The sequence below is a fragment of the Grampus griseus genome (assembly GCF_964374135.1).
Source record: "Grampus griseus genome assembly, chromosome: 1".
Taxonomy (NCBI): Eukaryota; Metazoa; Chordata; class Mammalia; order Artiodactyla; family Delphinidae; genus Grampus; species Grampus griseus.
The window spans coordinates 60,443,064-60,460,723 of NC_139017.1; the positions used below are offsets into that span (position 1 = coordinate 60,443,064).

The 17,660-nt window shown below is 42.4% G+C and overlaps 1 long non-coding RNA gene across 1 annotated transcript in view; it reads left to right on the forward strand.

The window, feature by feature from the left end:
• Positions 1-16,180, forward strand: part of LOC309824809 — a 41,045-nt gene extending 24,865 nt beyond the window's left edge. The window contains exons 3-4 of the long non-coding RNA XR_014296972.1: positions 14,639-14,810; positions 15,696-16,180. This is a non-coding gene — a long non-coding RNA (uncharacterized lncRNA). The remainder of the gene's footprint in view (positions 1-14,638; positions 14,811-15,695) is intronic.
• The last annotated feature ends 1,480 nt before the right edge of the window (positions 16,181-17,660 follow it).

Sequence of the window (17,660 nt, forward strand, 5' to 3'; positions counted from 1 at the left end):
TACTTTCTTTCAGCTTATAAACATCCTCAATATACTCACTTAAAAAGCCCTCAGACCTATGATTCTTTGGATCTTCTTGTGGGTAACCTAAGTATCTCCCATGCCTTCAAATACCTGTCCTCCCAAAAAGCCCAGATCTGTACCTTGGGCCCAGACCTGTCTACCAGGCCCCTCTAAAGCACTGAAGATGAAGTAAGATCCTCTCCCCACCCCCAATCTCTTCCTACTGTGCTCTGTATCTCACAAAAAGATGCAGCTGTAAACTGTCATCCTTGCTTGCTGCCCTTCCTTTTCTAACTGGTCACCAGGCCTCACCCATTCCCTCTCGGATCTGCAAAATCCATTTCAACCTTTTATAACTTAAGTGGGACCCTTAGATTACAATTCACCCTGCACCCAATCAAGTGCCTTCCACATGGAGGTCTGAGTGAGTCTCTAAACCAGAAGTTCATCTCACTGTTCTTTAGAGTTTCCCACAGCCTTCAGGATAAACATCTAAACTTCTGACAGGACAAACAAGGCCCCTTTCTGTTGGGCCCCACTAGGTTTCCAGCATCAACTCTCATTTCTTTCCCAAACCCTGAGTTCCAGGCCTGTACCTTAGTTTTGCCATATTTTCTTACATTTCTCAAACTTCAACACACACTGCTTTCTCCTGCCACCCCAGGAGCTTCTACATATCCTTAGAAAGGATGGCACCTCCTCCAAGAAGCCTACCCTGAACTTTCCCCTCCAAGATTCTCTGCTCTACAAAGGGGAAAGGTGGTGGGGAGGGATACATTAGGAGTTTGGGATTAACATATACACACGACTCTATATAAAATAATCAACAAGGAACTACTGCATAGCACAAGGAACTCTACTCCATATCCTGTAACAACCTGTACAGGAAAAGAATCTGAAAAAGAATGGATATATGTATAATGGAATCACTTTGCTGTACACCTGAAACTAACACAATATTGTAAATCAACTATGCTCCAATATAAAATAAAAATTAAATTAAAAAAACAAGATTCTGTGCTCTGTAGCACCGGAACTCACTTCTTCCAGAGCACTGACTACTGTGCTTGTGTTTACTTGCCGCCCAGTAGAAGGGGAGATTACCTAGGGCAGAAGCATCATCTCCAGCAGCCCTTGGTTCTGACAACTCATTCAAGTGCCAGGATACTTTACACACATAACCTGCTTAATTCATTCTAAGAACCCACAGAAAGGGTGGTTTTTAATGTCATTTTACAAGTGTGGGGATTGTAGTGCAAAAGAAACCTGCCCAGGCCACAGAGAGCATAAACTCTGGAATTCAAACCCTAAGCTGCCTTCACACTGGTGCTCTTTCCACGATATGATAGGACTATTGAAAAAAACTTTTTTTCCTGAACCCTGTTTTAATGAAAAGGAAATGAAGCTGGGATATAGCAATTTCCTAATCACTTTGGTGTGTACCAGGCAAAGTCTTTCAACAGACCAGGTAACATCTGTGGAATAATGAACGATGTTCCAAACTGTGCCAAGTGTTCTACACTGTAGAGTCTATAAGCTTTAACAGAGTGTGACCTTGTAACTGCCATAGAGAGTGAGTCCTGTTAAGCCCATTCTACAGATGAGAACACTGAGACCTAGAAGCCTTAAGGCACTCGGCCGGGGTCACCGAGCTGGCAGGAGTCCTAGGCCACATGCCCCGTCTAGTGCACGCACACCCGGGCACTGGGCACCGGTTCTAGTGCCCACCTTCCACCTTGTACTATCTAAAACTCCGCTTCACAGTGCCAACACGAGAGCCCCTGGAAGTGGAAAGTACAAACCTGTCTCACCAAGCCATGGCTGGAAGAAGCTCTGGATACAGATCGGGGGCAGAGGGTGCTCAGGGGCGGTGCCCAGTCCACCCCGCACACAGGCAGTAGGCGTTGAAGTTCAGCAGGTCCTCCTGCAGGGAGGCACCCACGGCGGGCAGAGGCACCAAATCCTGCAATGTGCACAGGTCCTCACAGCACCAGAAAAATGTCGGCCATGCTGTCGCAGCGCAGCTTCACTCAGTGATGATGGGCCAAGCGCGGCCTCAGGGAAGCTGTCTGCAGACACGATGCCCACACACACCTGGAAGCCCCGGCTGGCCTCCCGGCCCCTCAGGTGGCCATCGCAGTCCAGGGAGTGGTAATAAGGATCAAAGTGGTAAAGGTCCTGCATTCTTCTTGCATTATTTCAAAACCGGCATCGCTGGCGTCAGGCAGTCCGGTAACTGGGTCCGGCGGACCGGTAATTGGGTTCATTTGCCTCTGCATTATCTGCCTGCTGTCTGCTTCCTGAAATGCAAACAGCTACACAGGGTGATTTGCTACAAGACGGTGCAGGGAGCTTAAGCACCAGATGCAGGATGTAATTTACATTGACAGCTAGGGAGTGATAGGAACAGGATGTAATTTAGCTTTGTGAAACATACATCTAGTTACAGACACTACAGATTAGTAACAAGTTAAATAAAACTAGGATTGATTAACACTTTCAGGCCAGTTTGTGTGTCTTCTCTAGCCTGTTCACTGTCCCCTTTACTTTCCTTATTTTCAGGAGAGGAAAAACTTCATTTCTATTTTTGCTGCAACACTGTTATCCTTAGTGAAATAAGTCAAACAGAGAAAGACAAATACGGTATGTTATCACTCGCATGTGGAATCTAAAAAATAAACAATAAATGTAACAGAAAGGAAATGAACGCACAGATGTAGACATCAAAGCAGTGGTTACCAGTGGGTAGAGGGAAGGGGGGAGGGGCAAGATAAGGGGAGGGGAGGGGATGAAGAGACACAAACTACTATGCATAAAATAAATAAGCTATAAGGATAACCAATGTTTTATAAAAACTTTAAATGGAGTATAATCTATAAAAATATTGAATCACTGGTTTCTAATATATTGTTATTACAATATAATACCGTAAATCAACTATACTTCAATTTAAAAAATGATCACCACAGTACGTCTAGTTAACATCCATTATCATACATGGTAGAAATCTTCTTTTCTTGTGATGAGGACTTTTAAGATCTACTCTCTTAGCAAATTTTAAATATGCAATACGGCCTTATTAACTATAGTCACATCCCCAGGACTTATTCATCACTGGCAGTTTGTACATATTGACCACCTTTACCCATTTCACCCACCCTCCACCCCCTGACTCTATAAGGTTTTTAAAAAATTCCATATAAAGTGAGATCATATGGGATTTTTCTTTCTCTGTCTGACATATTTTACCTAGCATAACACCCTGACGGTCCATTCATGTTGTCACAAATGGCAGGATTTGCTTCTTTCTCATGGCTGAATTATACACACACACACACACACACACACACACATACATATATATATATATATATATATATAATTTGGCATATATATATATGCCAAATGTCCTTTATCCATTTATCCATCAATGGAACACAGGGGTTTCTAAGTGTTGGCTACTGTAAATAATGCTGCAATGAATATGGGGGTACAGATTTCATTTTGAATTAAGAGTTTCTGTTTGCCTCATACAAATACCAAGTAGTGGAATTGCTGCATCGTATGATAGTTCTATTTTCAATTTTTTGAGGACCTCCATACTGTTTTCCATACATTCCTACCAACAGTGTCCAAGGCTTCCCTTTTCTCCACACCCTTGCCAACACTTGTTAGTTCCCGTCTTTTTTTTTAACATCTTTATTGGAATATAATTGCTTTACAATGGTGTGTTAGTTTCTGCTTTATAACAAAGTGACTCAGTTATACGTATATATATGTTCCCATATCTCTTCCCTCTTGAGTCTCCCACCCTCGCACCCTCCCTATCCCACCCCTCTAGGTGGTCACAAAGCACCGAGCTGATTTCCCTGTGCTATGTGGCTGCACAAATTTGCATGTCATCCCTGCACAGGGGCCATGCTAGTCTTCTCTGTATCGTTCCAATTTTAGTATATGTGCTGCCGAAGCAAGCACATTCCCATCTTTTTGATATTAGCCATTCCAACAGGAATGAGGTGACATCTCTTTGTGGTTTGATTTCTCTGCTGAGTAGTGATTTTAGGTGCCTTTTTAACTATCTGCTGGCCATCTCTGTATCTTCTTTGTAAAAATGTCTATTCAGATCCTCTGCCCATTTTTTTGTTGGATATTTTTTCTACTATTTTTGTATGAGTTCTTCATATAATTTGAATACTAACCCCTTATAGGATATATGATTTGTAAAAATTTTCTCCCATTCGGTAGGCTGCCTTTTCATTTTGTTGTTGGTTGCTTTTTAGTTGGATGTTGCCCCACTTGTTTATTTTTGCTTTTGTTGCCTTTACTTGGATCAACGTCTTTGCATAAGTTCTGGAAACAACTGTTTCATAGTTTCCATGGATCATTTTTAGGGGAGAAGGTGAGTTGAGATGAACTACTAGTGAAAGGAGGGTCAATGGGTCGAACTATAGCCTCTGTACTGTAGGTGGCCTCAAGGCCACAACTGATAGTCATTGTCTCTCTCCTGTGCTATCCATTCTCAATTCCCCTCATCCTTGGATAATATCTCTGTGAAAATGGATGGCTTACTTCGTGGAGTAACCCTCACGCTCGTCCCCGAGTGAGTGTTCTGAGCCCTGGTCATCATTTCTTTCTCAAACCATGGCTGCTGTACTTGACCATTTACTGTGTACTTGACCATTTACTGTCAAAATTGGGAAAGCCAGTACCAAGAAATACCCCACAGGCTTGTTTTTAATCAATCATTTTCCAATTAAAAAATTTTTCCCCCCAGACATTTTTATCACCCCAAAAGGAAACTCTGTACCCATTGAGAAGATAGTACTTCGCTCTCTCTACCAGGCCCTGGAGACCACCAATCTGCTTTCTTTCTCTATGGATTTACTTATTCTGGATATTTCAGATAAATGGAATCATACAGTGTATGACCTTTGTGTCTGGCATCTTCAACTTAGCATGATGTTCCTGAGAGTCATCCACACTGTAATATGTATTAGTATTGCATTGCTTAAAAAAATGTTTTTGGCCGTGTAACTGATATTTAATTGTTCCATTCCTTTTTATGACTGAATTACTATTCCACTGTATGTATAGACCACAATTTGTTTATTCATTCATCCAATGATGGACATTTGGATTATTTCCATGATTTTTCTATTGTAAATAGTGCTGCTATAAACGTGTGTACGTAGATTTGAGTGTTTATTTTCAATGATTTAGGAGTGGAATTGCTGAGTCATATGGTAATTCTATGTTTATCCCAAAAAACACACTCCAAGAAACTTCCTGAAAGTCTGTACTTGTCTCAGAAGCAGCTTTTCAGGAAACATGACATGCAACAGTATGGACAGTGTCCCATGAGAGCTTATTTGTGATGTCTGGGGGTCTGGAGATGGAAAGGGCTTCCCTTAGGAAGTGGCAGCTAAACTGAGGGCAAATTCAATGTTTTTTCCTTCCTTCCTTCCTTCCTTCCTTCCCTCCTTTCCTCCTTCTTTCCTTCAGAGGGATGACATAGGTGTTTTACACAGTATATCCTTTTAAAACTTTTGCATCTGAACCCTGAACTTATTCATAAGACAAATGAATGATTATTTTAAGCAGGGTATTAGGGTTCAAATTATTAATATCATAGAACCATTACAGTGACAACTTGGATTGGAAACAATTTATTAGGAAAAAATATGGAAGCTTTTTTATAACAATTTTGATAAATAAAAAACTTGACAAATCAGTGTATAGAAAGAATATTGGTTATTTGGGAAATTGTATCATAAAATGGATGGGCTCCACAAATTCTTCAATGTACTTGAAGAAAAGAGTGCTAAGTCAGTTTGGGCTGCTGTCAAAAAGTACCATAAATGGGGCAGGGTGGGGGCTTGTAAACAACAAAAATGTAATTCTCAGTCCTGGAGGCTGGAAGTCTGAGATCTAGGTGTCGGGATCATTGCCTTCTGGTGAGGACTCTCATCCGGGTTGCAGACTGTCCACTTCTCATTGTGTCCTCACAGGGCAGAGAGCAGAGAGAAAAAGCCAGCTCTCTAATGACTCTCACAAGGATAAGAATCTCATCACGAGGGCTCCATCCCGATTCGCTCATCAAATCCCAAAAGACCCACCTTCTAATACCATCACATTGGAGGTAGCGTGTCAACATGTGAATGCTGGGGGGACCCAAATATTCAGTCTATAACAAGTACTAATGGGGAAATGAGAGCTTCTCTTGAGGATGTTAAGGGCTGCTACAAAGATCAACGGTACCTGTGTTTCCAGAGAGAACTACAATATAGAATAAGTTCTATAAGGCTTTCACAGAATAGATTCATCTTTCTTCCCGAAAACAGTCCTTGGTAACCAGGGACCCATTCCTGGAAATTCACTCTTGCTCAAGGAAATCCATCCTCTCATTAAAAAAAAAAAAAATCGTATGAAGCTACATGAATGACACAAAGGACTTTTCCCAGCTCTAAGATTCTGTGTGTAAAACCTGTTAGTCTATATTTATTTTCAAAAGATAGATCCTCTGCGGGGTCTGCTCCTGCGGGGAAGGTGGGACCCCCACTTGTGTCCCAGCACCCAGGTATGGCTTCCTCAAGTTTGGGTGAAGCCCCCAGCCTCCTTGGGCTCTGCAGCCGGGCGGTGGGCTCGGGGGAAGGAGCACGGTCTCCGGGGTTTCTCAGCAGGAGATGCCAGGGCTGCCGCGCAAGAAGCCAGCAGCCCTGGGTGGGGCGCAGACTCGCCAGGCCTGGGTGTCCCTGCTGCGCACGGCTGTTGAAAACAGGCTCCGCGACGAAGCTCTGCCTGGCAAACGGGGACGGTGGGCGGCTCCAACCTCCCCTTCGGTCGGCACAGCCCCATCGCAGCCCTCTCTTCCAGCAGGCAAAGCCTGTGACCTGCGGCCGGACAGCTCCACACCCTCACGCCCCAGTGCTCGCCGCACGCCGGGATCAGGCACAAGCCCTGTGCTGGCCTCTCCGGACGGCTCGAGCGGGATGGCTTCTTTGGCGTGCCCGTCACCTACCCCGAGCCCAGGGGCTGGCAGGGAGGTCTGAGGGCCGCTCGGGCCCGGGCGGGGCGGAGGCACGGGCTTCGCGGCTAGGCCGGCCCTCCTCGCCGCCTCCTGCCTCTGCGCCCATGCCGGCCCGGGATGGGCTTCCCGTGGCCCCGTCTCCTTCCCACCCCCGTCGCGCCTCTTGTCCCCCGGGCCGCGGGCTCCACCCGGAGCAGCACCAAGTCGTGAGGGTGCGGGAGGGCGCCCGCACTCGGGGCTTCCCCGACACCTACCCCCTGAGGAGGGTCTGACTGGCACCGTGCACGAAGCGGCCCTGGCGGGAAGGAGACCAGGGGGGCGGGGTCGGTGGGGAGCTTGACTCGCAGTCACTTCCGAGGGGATGGTGAGCCCCCAGGGCTGGGGGCTGACCAGCCTCAACACTCCCACGAGGGGGTTGTCAGGAAGCAGGGACCCTGTCCCTGGGGCCCAGGGCTCTCCCGGGTCAGGCAGAGTCGCCAAGTGTGTCAGGCGCCGTGGACAGCTGAGGCACATTTTGCCCAAAGGTAAGTTCCAGCGCATCACAGATAGCAGAGGAAATACACACGGTGGTGAAAACTCCCTGTAGCTAAGGGTTGAAACGAGCCAATAATTCCTCCCGTTTCTCAGGGTGTTCCGTTTGGCTGTTAGTGAAATGTATTTCCAAGGAATGCAGGCATGTGGCTAAAAAGGCCAGCAGTGCCTAGGGGGTCACAGCGAGACCCTCCCATCTCGCTCCCCTGGGCCATCCTGTGCTCCAGGAGCAGAGCTCTCAGCCAGAAGTGAAACATAGTAGCTTCCATATCCGGATTCTAAGATTTTCTAAAGCCCTTTAAAGGCCCCCTTCTCTGAGTGGTGCTTGACCTGCTGGTGTTTGGGGCGGGAGGCTGGGCTGGGTGGAGGGTCTCAGCGCCAACCAGAGGGAAGGGCTTTGGAGGCCTGTGTGAGCCTGAGACCGGGGCCCAGTGCCCATGGCCGAGGGGAGGCTAGTGCTGACTCCAGCCATGCTGAGCCAGACGTCACCCTCCTACTCGACAACCCAGCAAAGCCTGTCACTCACATTCCTGGCTGTGCTGCTTACACTTGCCCTCTGAGAAGGCCAACCTGGCAGAGCTCTGTTCCTGCCCTCTGGTCTGCTGGGAACTGAGTACCTAGCCTGGGTGCTGGAGGGGAGGAGCCATAGATGTTGGAGGCCCAGTCCCCGCCCAGGGTGCTGTCCCTCTGCTGAGCTGAAACTTCTAATCAACGTTCTAATAAAACCAAAAGGGACATGATATTGTTCTACCACCTGTGCCCAACCAATGTTAGCCCTTTGTCATATGGGGCAGTGCTGTCTAATGGTAAAGCTTCCAACATCAGATCCCCAATCCCTTCTGCTACCCCCTCCCATGGGGGTTCAGTGGTTACATCTGTATTTCATAGAACCTGAAACTCTGAATTTACAAAGGAGCTGGAGGTCTGGAGAAGGAATTGGTCTGATCTCAGTTAAGAATGCAACTTTATACCTGGACGATACTAGAGCACTTTAGCACCTCATGTGTTTGAAAAGAGATCTTCACAAAGACCTCATGGGCAGGAGACACAGGCAGGAGAGGGGACAGACTGAAGCTCTGGAACTGACTGATCAAGTAGCAGAGCTCCAGCTGGCTTCCAAGCCTACCGCTGACTTACTATCACCAGAGCCATGTAACACACCTTCCACATAGAGAACCAGCAGAAAAATGAGTTTGAAGAGCATTTTAGCTAAATCCAAGATCATTCTGATCATTAGTGAAAGTCATTCTGTTCCTACATGCTGCCCACACCCTGATCCCCCTTCCTAGAACCAAATGGGTTTTGAGATTAAAGTGCAAGTGACATACCTGGGAGTGACCAGGCTTTACTTTATCATCTCTTTCTTCTTTCACGTGTGTTCCTGGTCTTACTCTTCCTGGTTCTTCTGCAGGGAGCGGTCCAGCAACACTGTCAAGCAAAATCACACACCTTAAGGATGACTTTCATGGACTCCTCACGTGGAGACAGTTTTCAAAAGGTCTTCCTTCCTACCTACACCCACCCCCCCCCCAAAAAAATCAACCTTCATCTCAGGAGCCCTAAAAGGCACATCTTACCTCAAGATTTAATATTTAATATGCTGTGTACCAGGCACTCTTCTAATTTCATATGTGTTTTAACTCATGTAATCCTCACAAGAGCTGTGTGATATGGGAGCTTATCTCCATTTTATACATGAGGAAGTTGAGACCTAGAGTCATAGAACTTATCCAAGGTTATATAGCTAACAGGTAGTGCCAGGCCCATTTGCCTCAGAGAATCTGAATTTTTACAATATAATCTAGAAGAGAAATTTAATTGCAAATTATAAGAAAAAAATTGCACATTAAAGAAGATGACAAGTTTTCATCTATCCCGTTAGAGAAAAACACACTGTCTTTCACACACGTACATCTTGTATTGGCAGGGATTTTCCTTATTAAGCAATTATTTATTGACCACCTACATTGTGCTAGGCACAGGTGCTGGGGATAAACACTTAATAAAATACACCCCCTATCTTCAAATAACTTGCACTCTATGTGAGGAAATAAGCCAACAGTTGTAGTAGAGGTTATATACCAAGTGATACATCGTTGATGGCAGTATAAAATCTCAGAAATCTTTTGGAAAGAAGTTTGGAGATAGCTACCTCAGAGCCTTAAAAATGTTCATTTGCTTTGACCTCAAACTCATTTTTATGGATTTATTGCAAGAACGTTATTCTCGATATGGAAAAAAGCCTTCATGTATAAAAACAGTTATTTTGTCTTATAATATTGAAAAGTTGGAAAGAATTTAAATGTGTAAAGTGGTTAACCAGTAAACCCACTCAGTGGAATATTTTGTAGCCCACACAAAAAAATCAAGGTTATGAATCCCCTGATTATGTGAGAAATGATTGATTTCAATGTTAAATGGAGAAAAGGTGAACAAAAAATTTGATATCCAATATGATGGGAGCTTTGTCCCAGAAAAATCACCCTAGCTAGTGTACAGAAGGGAGGAAGGGAGAGCAGATGACAGGAAGGAAAATTATTCCAAAGTCTTATCATTAGTCTTACATATTTAATAGAATATCAAGCAATTTTACTTTAACTTTTTTCGTTCCATATTTCCATGTAAGGGACATGAATTATTAATACTTTGTGGGAGGAGGGTACACTTTTTCACAAAAATTTAACACTGTGTTCTAATTCCCTCCACTAGAGGGAGAAACTGTTTCATGTAATTGCACTTTGATGTGCTATGTAGAACCAGTCAGGAAGTTTTACTCTACTTTCCTCCGACTGTGGTGAGGGTTTTTTTGTTTGTTTCCTAATTTGTTTAGACATTCTTTGAAATCAGTTTTAGAAGATTTATTAAACGTATATTATATTGAAAGTAGAGGAATTTTTCCATTTTTTCCCCTTTTTCCCCCATTGAAAACTTGGCTGGCTTTAGTAATGAAACATTAAAGAATTTGAAGTTCTTAGACTGTCAGTTTTTTAAACATGATCTGAATATAAAAGTATATGTTCATTGAGCAAATTTTTGAAAACAATGAACAACTCATTGAAGGAAATAAAAGCCACCTCTGCATGTACACACACCTAATCTGCTCTTTTGTCTGAAAAATGTATGAAAAATATTTTGTCTTGTCACTAAATAATCTTCTACATCAGAGAATTTGATTAAGCTTATGCACCATCTCCCAGGAAAAACGCACAGATGTATTTTGAATGTAGAACTCCTGAAGCCCATTCATTAACTCTGGTTGAGACCTGTTGTCATTCTTTTCTTAGTGGTTTCATAGCGCATTCCTTAATACGGTGAGCTGTTTTTGTTTAAACCAATCCCAATTTGGAGGCTCTTAGCTTTCTTCTAGGGTTTGGTTATAAGCAATCTTATGACATCATGTTGGTAGATAAATCTTTGCCCACATCTTTGATTTCCTTAGGGTAAACCCCTGATGTAGGAGTGTTGTTAGGTACCAAAAGCTACTCTCCAGAAAGTGATACCAGCTCCTCTCCCAATGATGGCATATAATAGAGTTCCTCATTCTTTAAGTGATTGTTCAAAGCAGCTAAAATGTATAAATATACCTTACTGTTTTCATAAGTGTAGGTATTCTGATTATTTATCGCTGCATAGGAAACCACCCTGAAACAGTGGCTTAAAACAATGAAAATCGTTTATTTTGTTCATGAACCTGGAGTTTGAGTAGCATATTAATTCTTTTACTACACTCTTACTGACTGAAAACAATACCTATTTGACTAGCTCACAGTTCTGTAGGTCAGAAGTCCAGGTACAGCGTGACTGGGTTTCCTGCTCAGATACACACTGGAACATGTGGGTTCCCTCCCAAGAGTGTTAAAGCACGTGAAATTTAAGTGTAAGACATTGAGCCCGAAACGTTGGATGTTCACCATAGTTTGTGTGGGTCACAGAGCTGAAATCAAGATGTCAGTCTGGCTGTGTTAGCATCCAGAGGCTCTGGGAAAGAATGCCTCCAGGCTTCTTCGGCTTGTTGGCATAATTCAGATTCTGCAGTTGCAGGACAGAGGTCCCCATTTCCTTGCTGGCTGTCAGTCGGGGGACAGTCTCAGCTCCTAGAGGCCTCTCGCTTGCCTTCCCTGCTGCAGCATTTGACTTCTTCAGAGCCAGCAATGGAGAGTCTCCCTCTTGTCCCTTTTGTACTTCAATTCGGGAAGAGTTCAGGTACTTTTCATGGGGTGCCTGAGTAGGTCACATCCACCTAGAATAATCTCCCTATCTTAAATAATCAACTGATTTTGAACTTAATTCCATCTGCAAAATCCCTTCACTGCAGCACCTAGATTTAGAGTTTGATTGGGTAAGTGGAAGGTTTGTGTACTTCAGTAAGTAGGAGTCTTAGGGGCTCTGTTAGAATTCTGCCTATTGCAAGCAGTGTCCCCACTTCACGGACCAAAGTGTCTTATTTCCTGAAACTCCTAAGGGAGTTTATCAGTGTTCATTTTATTTCAGTGACCTTGGTGAATGGGAAGACCACCACCTCCGTGAGCAGGAATGGCACCCAGCGTCCTGAGTCCACAGTGTGGCTCTGCTACTTAGTGGTGTGACCTTGGCTGTGCTGCTCTACTTACTCTACTTCTCTGCCTCTGTTTCCCTCATCTGTAAAATAGGGCTCCCCTGGTGGCGCAGCAGTTGAGAGTCCACCTGCCGATGCAGGGGACATGGGTTCGTGCACCAGTCTGGGAGGATCCCACATGCCACGGAGTGGCTAGGCCCGAGAGCCATGGCCGCTGAGCCTGCTTGTCCAGAGCCTGTGCTCCTCAATGGGAGAGGCCACAACAATGAGAGGCCCATGTAATGCAAAAAAACAAAAAGAAAAACGTGGAGTTAGTGATCATTCTTTCCTCGTAGGGTTTTTTGTTTTATACATTTATTTTATTTATTTATTTTTGGCTGCGTTGGTTCTTCGTTGCTGCTCGCGGGTTTTCTCCAGTTGTGTCGAGTGGGGGGCTACTCTTCGTTGCAGTCTGGTGGCTTCTGTTTTTGCGGAGCACAAGCTCTAGGCACGCAGGCTTCAGTAGTTGTGGCACGTGGGTTCTAGAGCATAGACTCAGTAGTCGTGGCACACGGGCTTAGTTGCTCCACGGCATGTGGGTTCTTCCCGGACTAGGGCTTGAACCCGTGTCGCCTGCACTGGCAGGCAGATTCTTAACCACTGTGCCAGCAGGGAAGCCCCCTTTTAGGGTTTTGATGATTAGATTATTTAACACCCAGGGAACTCCAGGAACAGTGCTTCACTGTGAATTGCTTTAAAAGTGATTACTTTTTTAAAACATGTTTTTGAATCTGCAATTAGGCAATTCAGGTATGTTAAGTGTGTTCATTAATAGGACTTCCTGCTATAAAGAGACCCACAAATAAAAATTGAATTTTTCTTTCTTGGTCTTAACTTCTTATTTCTGACTTAATATGTTATACGCATATGTCTTTTATGGTGGGCTGCCACAAATTTATGTTGGAAAGAGTGGAATTTAAATAAATCTTACCTATGTTAATTTGATAGATTTTGATAATTCATTCCACTAGCATTGTATGATATTACTAGTAGCAGAAAATATTGGTGATTGTACATCTAATAAGTTGGGTTGGGTATGATTTAGGACTTTTAAATGTAAGCATTAGATATTTTGCTCACTAAAGTTAATTCTTAACATTCAGCAGAGCTGTAATATGTTTTATTCAAATCAGATTCTATATTTCATTTTCTAATTCAAGAGAAACTTAAAGCAGGTAATTTTCTAGTGTGGAATGAGGCTCCATTATGAATTGAACTAGTTAGAAATGTGATCTTTTGTGAAAGAACATTTATAAAACAATAACTTTGGTTTATTTATATACCACCTAAGTGTTATATAGGAAACTTTGTTGGGTACCTGTGGGTTTTGATTATTATGTGATATGGTCTCTGTCTTTACTGGTGGAGAGTTAGGTTAATTACAATTAATTACATTTTGAGTGTTTTAGTTTTGTTCCTTGAAAATAAGCAGGACTACTTTTGATGACAATGAGAAAAAATCATGTCAGACATTTTATAGCTGGAACATGAAAATGCCCACTTAAGAAATATGAATTTCTCTTTGTCTGAAGCCCTTCATGCCCACTCATTGACAAGCATGATCCTGGATGATGAAGGTGTTTTGGGCAGCACTGAGAATTCTTTTCAGGAGTTCCGTGCTTTCTTGGATCTCCTTAAAGATGCTGGGTTAGTTCATTTCTCTTCATGGCGTTCTTCTCTTTGCAACTATAATGGTAGTTTGCTGAGGAACTGGAGCAATTTTCATCACTTCTGTGGCCATATTTAGTGTAATTATAGGTAATATATTTGATTTTTTAAAATGAGGAATTAAATTTGTTAAGAAATGCAAATAAGGAAACCTGCTTTGGTAGAGTGGGGAGCTCATTATAAAAGAGTAACCTGTAGATAGAGTAAGTAGTAGGTGTAGTTTTTTGTAAAGACTAAATTGAAGGCAGTTTTCATTGAAAATATTCGGGAATGCATAAGAATTTTTCCTATCTTTCACTTATTTTGCTTGTTTGATAAGTCTGAATTCAAGTTATTTTTGCCTTAGACATAAATTATTATTAATCTGCAGGGGAGATATAGGTCAGTGGTTCTCAACTGGGAGCAATTTTGCTGGAAGAGGGAAGTGGAGATTGATAGTTGATGGAGTGGTGTTTTCTCAGTGTGTTAGTGTTGGGAAGGAAGGAACAAACACATTCTTGGAAACTGGAGGAAAGTTGGTAAAGAAGTGTGGGAATAGAGGTGTGAGAGGTAGTGGACGAGGTGCGTGGCAGATGTTGAAGCTGCTAGTCAGTTTTTTAAATGGAGCGGTAATAGGTAAGGAGATGGGATGTGTCCTAGAGGATGAATCTAGAAAGGGCTGAGAATTTGGGGGAGAGAGAGGCTTGTAGTCTGGAGTAGGATGTTGGCTTTTAAGAGTTTAGAAGTATTTCATGATTGTAGGTCTGGGGAAGTCTAAACTGCTCTTATGTGATTATAATAACCTTTGTCTTTTCTCCTTTCCTGCTCTGGTCCAGACTTGGGCAGCTGGCCACAATGGCTGGTATAGATCAGTCAGATTTTCATTTACTAGGTCGTCCCCAGATGAATTCTACTGTTAGTAGTCCACGTAAAGAAGAAAAGAAGACACTTGAAGAAGAAAAATCAGAATCAAAACAGGGTGCCCCAGGACAAATGCAAAATATCCAAGTAAGTGGACAGAACAGCACTTAATGATTCTAAGAGTGATTAGCAAAAAAGGAAGTAACCAGGTCAGGGAGAAAACAATAATGATTAGCCTCTAATTGTTCACATGCTCAGGAGCTAGAAGACTCTGGAATCCTTTCCAAATCAGAGATTAGTAAATGTGTGCCCATTTCATGACACTGTATTTTTGTAAATAAGGAGACTGGAAGTTCTCTAGAAAATTTATGAGTTAAAGCAAACTATCCATAATGAAGAAAGAAAACATTAGAGAAAATATTCCAGATTTTAAATTGTATAAATGTCTTTTCTATTTGTATGCAGTCAGCTTACAATGAAGGAACACTAATGAAGGTACACATACTGTTATAATTTTTAAAATAAGTAATCCAGACATAGCTAATAGGTAACATATTACAGTAAATCACCTGGTTATGAGAATGGGAGGGGAAAACCCATCAGCTTTTCCTCTAGCCTTACTTGGAGCTCCCATCAACCAATCTCAGACTGGTGTTGAGAACTGACAGTTTGAGAACACAGCCTGGTCACAAACTATATACTGTTTGCATGTGCCTGGAGGACAGAAAAGAAATTAATTACCTTACAGAATAGGGTTTTATTTTTAGTGAGGGAAAGGAAATGGGTAATAACTACCCCAGTCACCAAAGTCTGAAAATGTAGCGGACATAGCCTTGGATATAGCTAGGTTAAGCTGAGAGTAACTTGGCAAGATATCATTAGAAAAAAACTGGCTCTGAAATCTTCTGAATAATCAATTTACTGTGTTAATAATAAGATCACAGAGTAACATTGAAGTTTTGAATTCTAATTTTTAATGGTTGGCTTTGTTCATCACTGAATTTTTGTCTTGTCTTTTGTTTTTCCCTCCAGTTTCAGAAAATTACAGGTGATGCTAGGATTCCTTTGCCTCTCAACTCCTTCCATGTCCCAGTGTCTACTCAGGAGGCCTTAGAAACTTCCAAAGACAACCTGGGGGTCCCAGTCACAGAGCAGTGGCAGGAGTCTTGTGAAGATTTCATTGCTAGAACATGTTCTCCCTTCAGCAGACGTCATTTCTGGAACTGGAAGTCAAAGAAAAGAAGATGAATTATCTAGAAATAACAGGTATTCTTCAGAGAAAATGAGCAAAGCAGGTGAATATACCAAAAAACACTGCTAGGAAACAACCTGGGAAGGACCTGCATTCCTGCTCTGACTCACCTGTAAAGCAGAAAAGCAAAGGAATTGGGCAAAATTCTTTGGTTAATAAACCAATTAAAAGTGAGTCTTCGGAAAAACACATTTCTATTAAGAAAGAGAGTAGAATAGTGACTGTTCCATCAAAGAAAACTAAAAGTAAACTCAATCTACTAGAACATTCTGAAAGTGATACTCTTGGATCTGATTGTGAATTTCAGGAAAGCATCCATACTCTATCATGCCTAACATAGGTCTAAATCTTTTAAAATTATGTTTTTGCCTTCAAATTTTAATAAATTACTTATGTTTTTATTATAGCATATGGTGGTTTCAGTTACTTGACTGGAAGCCATTAAGAGAAAGATTTATCTATACTTTTTTATTATAATGAAAGTTTTGGTGTACTTTTCCATGTGACACTTTGCACCATTCATTCAGCTAGTGTTTACTGAGGGCTTCATATGTACAGTACTTTTCTGGGTGCTATTGTTTTCAGCAGCGAACAAAATAAAGCCTTTACTCTCCTGGAACTAGCACTCTGTGTTGGGAGAAAACATAAACAACAAAGCAGGGTAAGGGTTAAAAAGAGATGGGAATTATAAATGGAATAGTTTTACCATTTGGTTAAACATCAAACTATTATAGATCACATGGCCAGAAGCCATTGAGGTATTTTAATTCACAATAACCAGAGAGCCTCAAACATTTACTAAGGCACTTATCTGTGTTTATGGATTACAGCAACGCTCTGAGGTAGGGAACTGTTACCATCCCCGTTAATAGATGAGCAGTCTGAGGAGACATTATGTGAGTTGCCCAGAATTACACAGCTGTAAGTAAGTGGGAAGCTGCGATAAGACCCGAACCCATGCTCTTTTTTTTTTTAATGTATGGACTTTATTATGTTTCATTTGTTTCTGATTTATGTGAATTTTTTCTTTAAAGATTTTTTCTGATATCGACCATTTTTAAAGTGTTTATTACATTTGTTACAGCATTGCTTCTGTTTTATATTTTGGTTTTTTGGCCGGAAGGCATGTGGGATCTTAGGTCACCCACCAGGGATCGAACCTTCACCCCCTCCATTGGCAGGCGAAGTCTTAACCACTGGACCACCAGGGAAGTCCCCCTTCTGTGACTATTTTTATGGCAATTTTTTTAAATTTTATTTTTTATTGACGTATAGTTGAATTACAGTGTTGTGTTAATTACTGCTGTACAGGAAAGTGACTCAGTTACACATTTATCTACATTCTTTTTCATATTCTTTTCCATTACGGTTTATCACAGGATATATAGTTCCCTGTGCTCTACAGTAGGACCTTTTTGGTTTTTTTAAATACATCCACTTTTTAAATAATAAATGTATGTATTTTTTTATTTTTGGCTGTGTTGGGCCTTTGTTGCTGCATGCAGGCTTTCTCTAGTTGCGGTGCGCAGGCTTCTCACTGTGGTGGCTTTTCTTGTTGCAGAGCACAGGCTCTAGGTGCATGGACTTAAGTAGTTGTGGCATCGGGCTTAGTTGCTCTCTGGCATGTGGGATTTTCCCAGACCAGGGCTTGAACCCGTGTCCCCTGCATTGGCAGGTGTATTCTTAAACACTGCACCACCAGGGAAGTCCCATGTAGGACCTTTTCATTTATCCATCCTGTATAT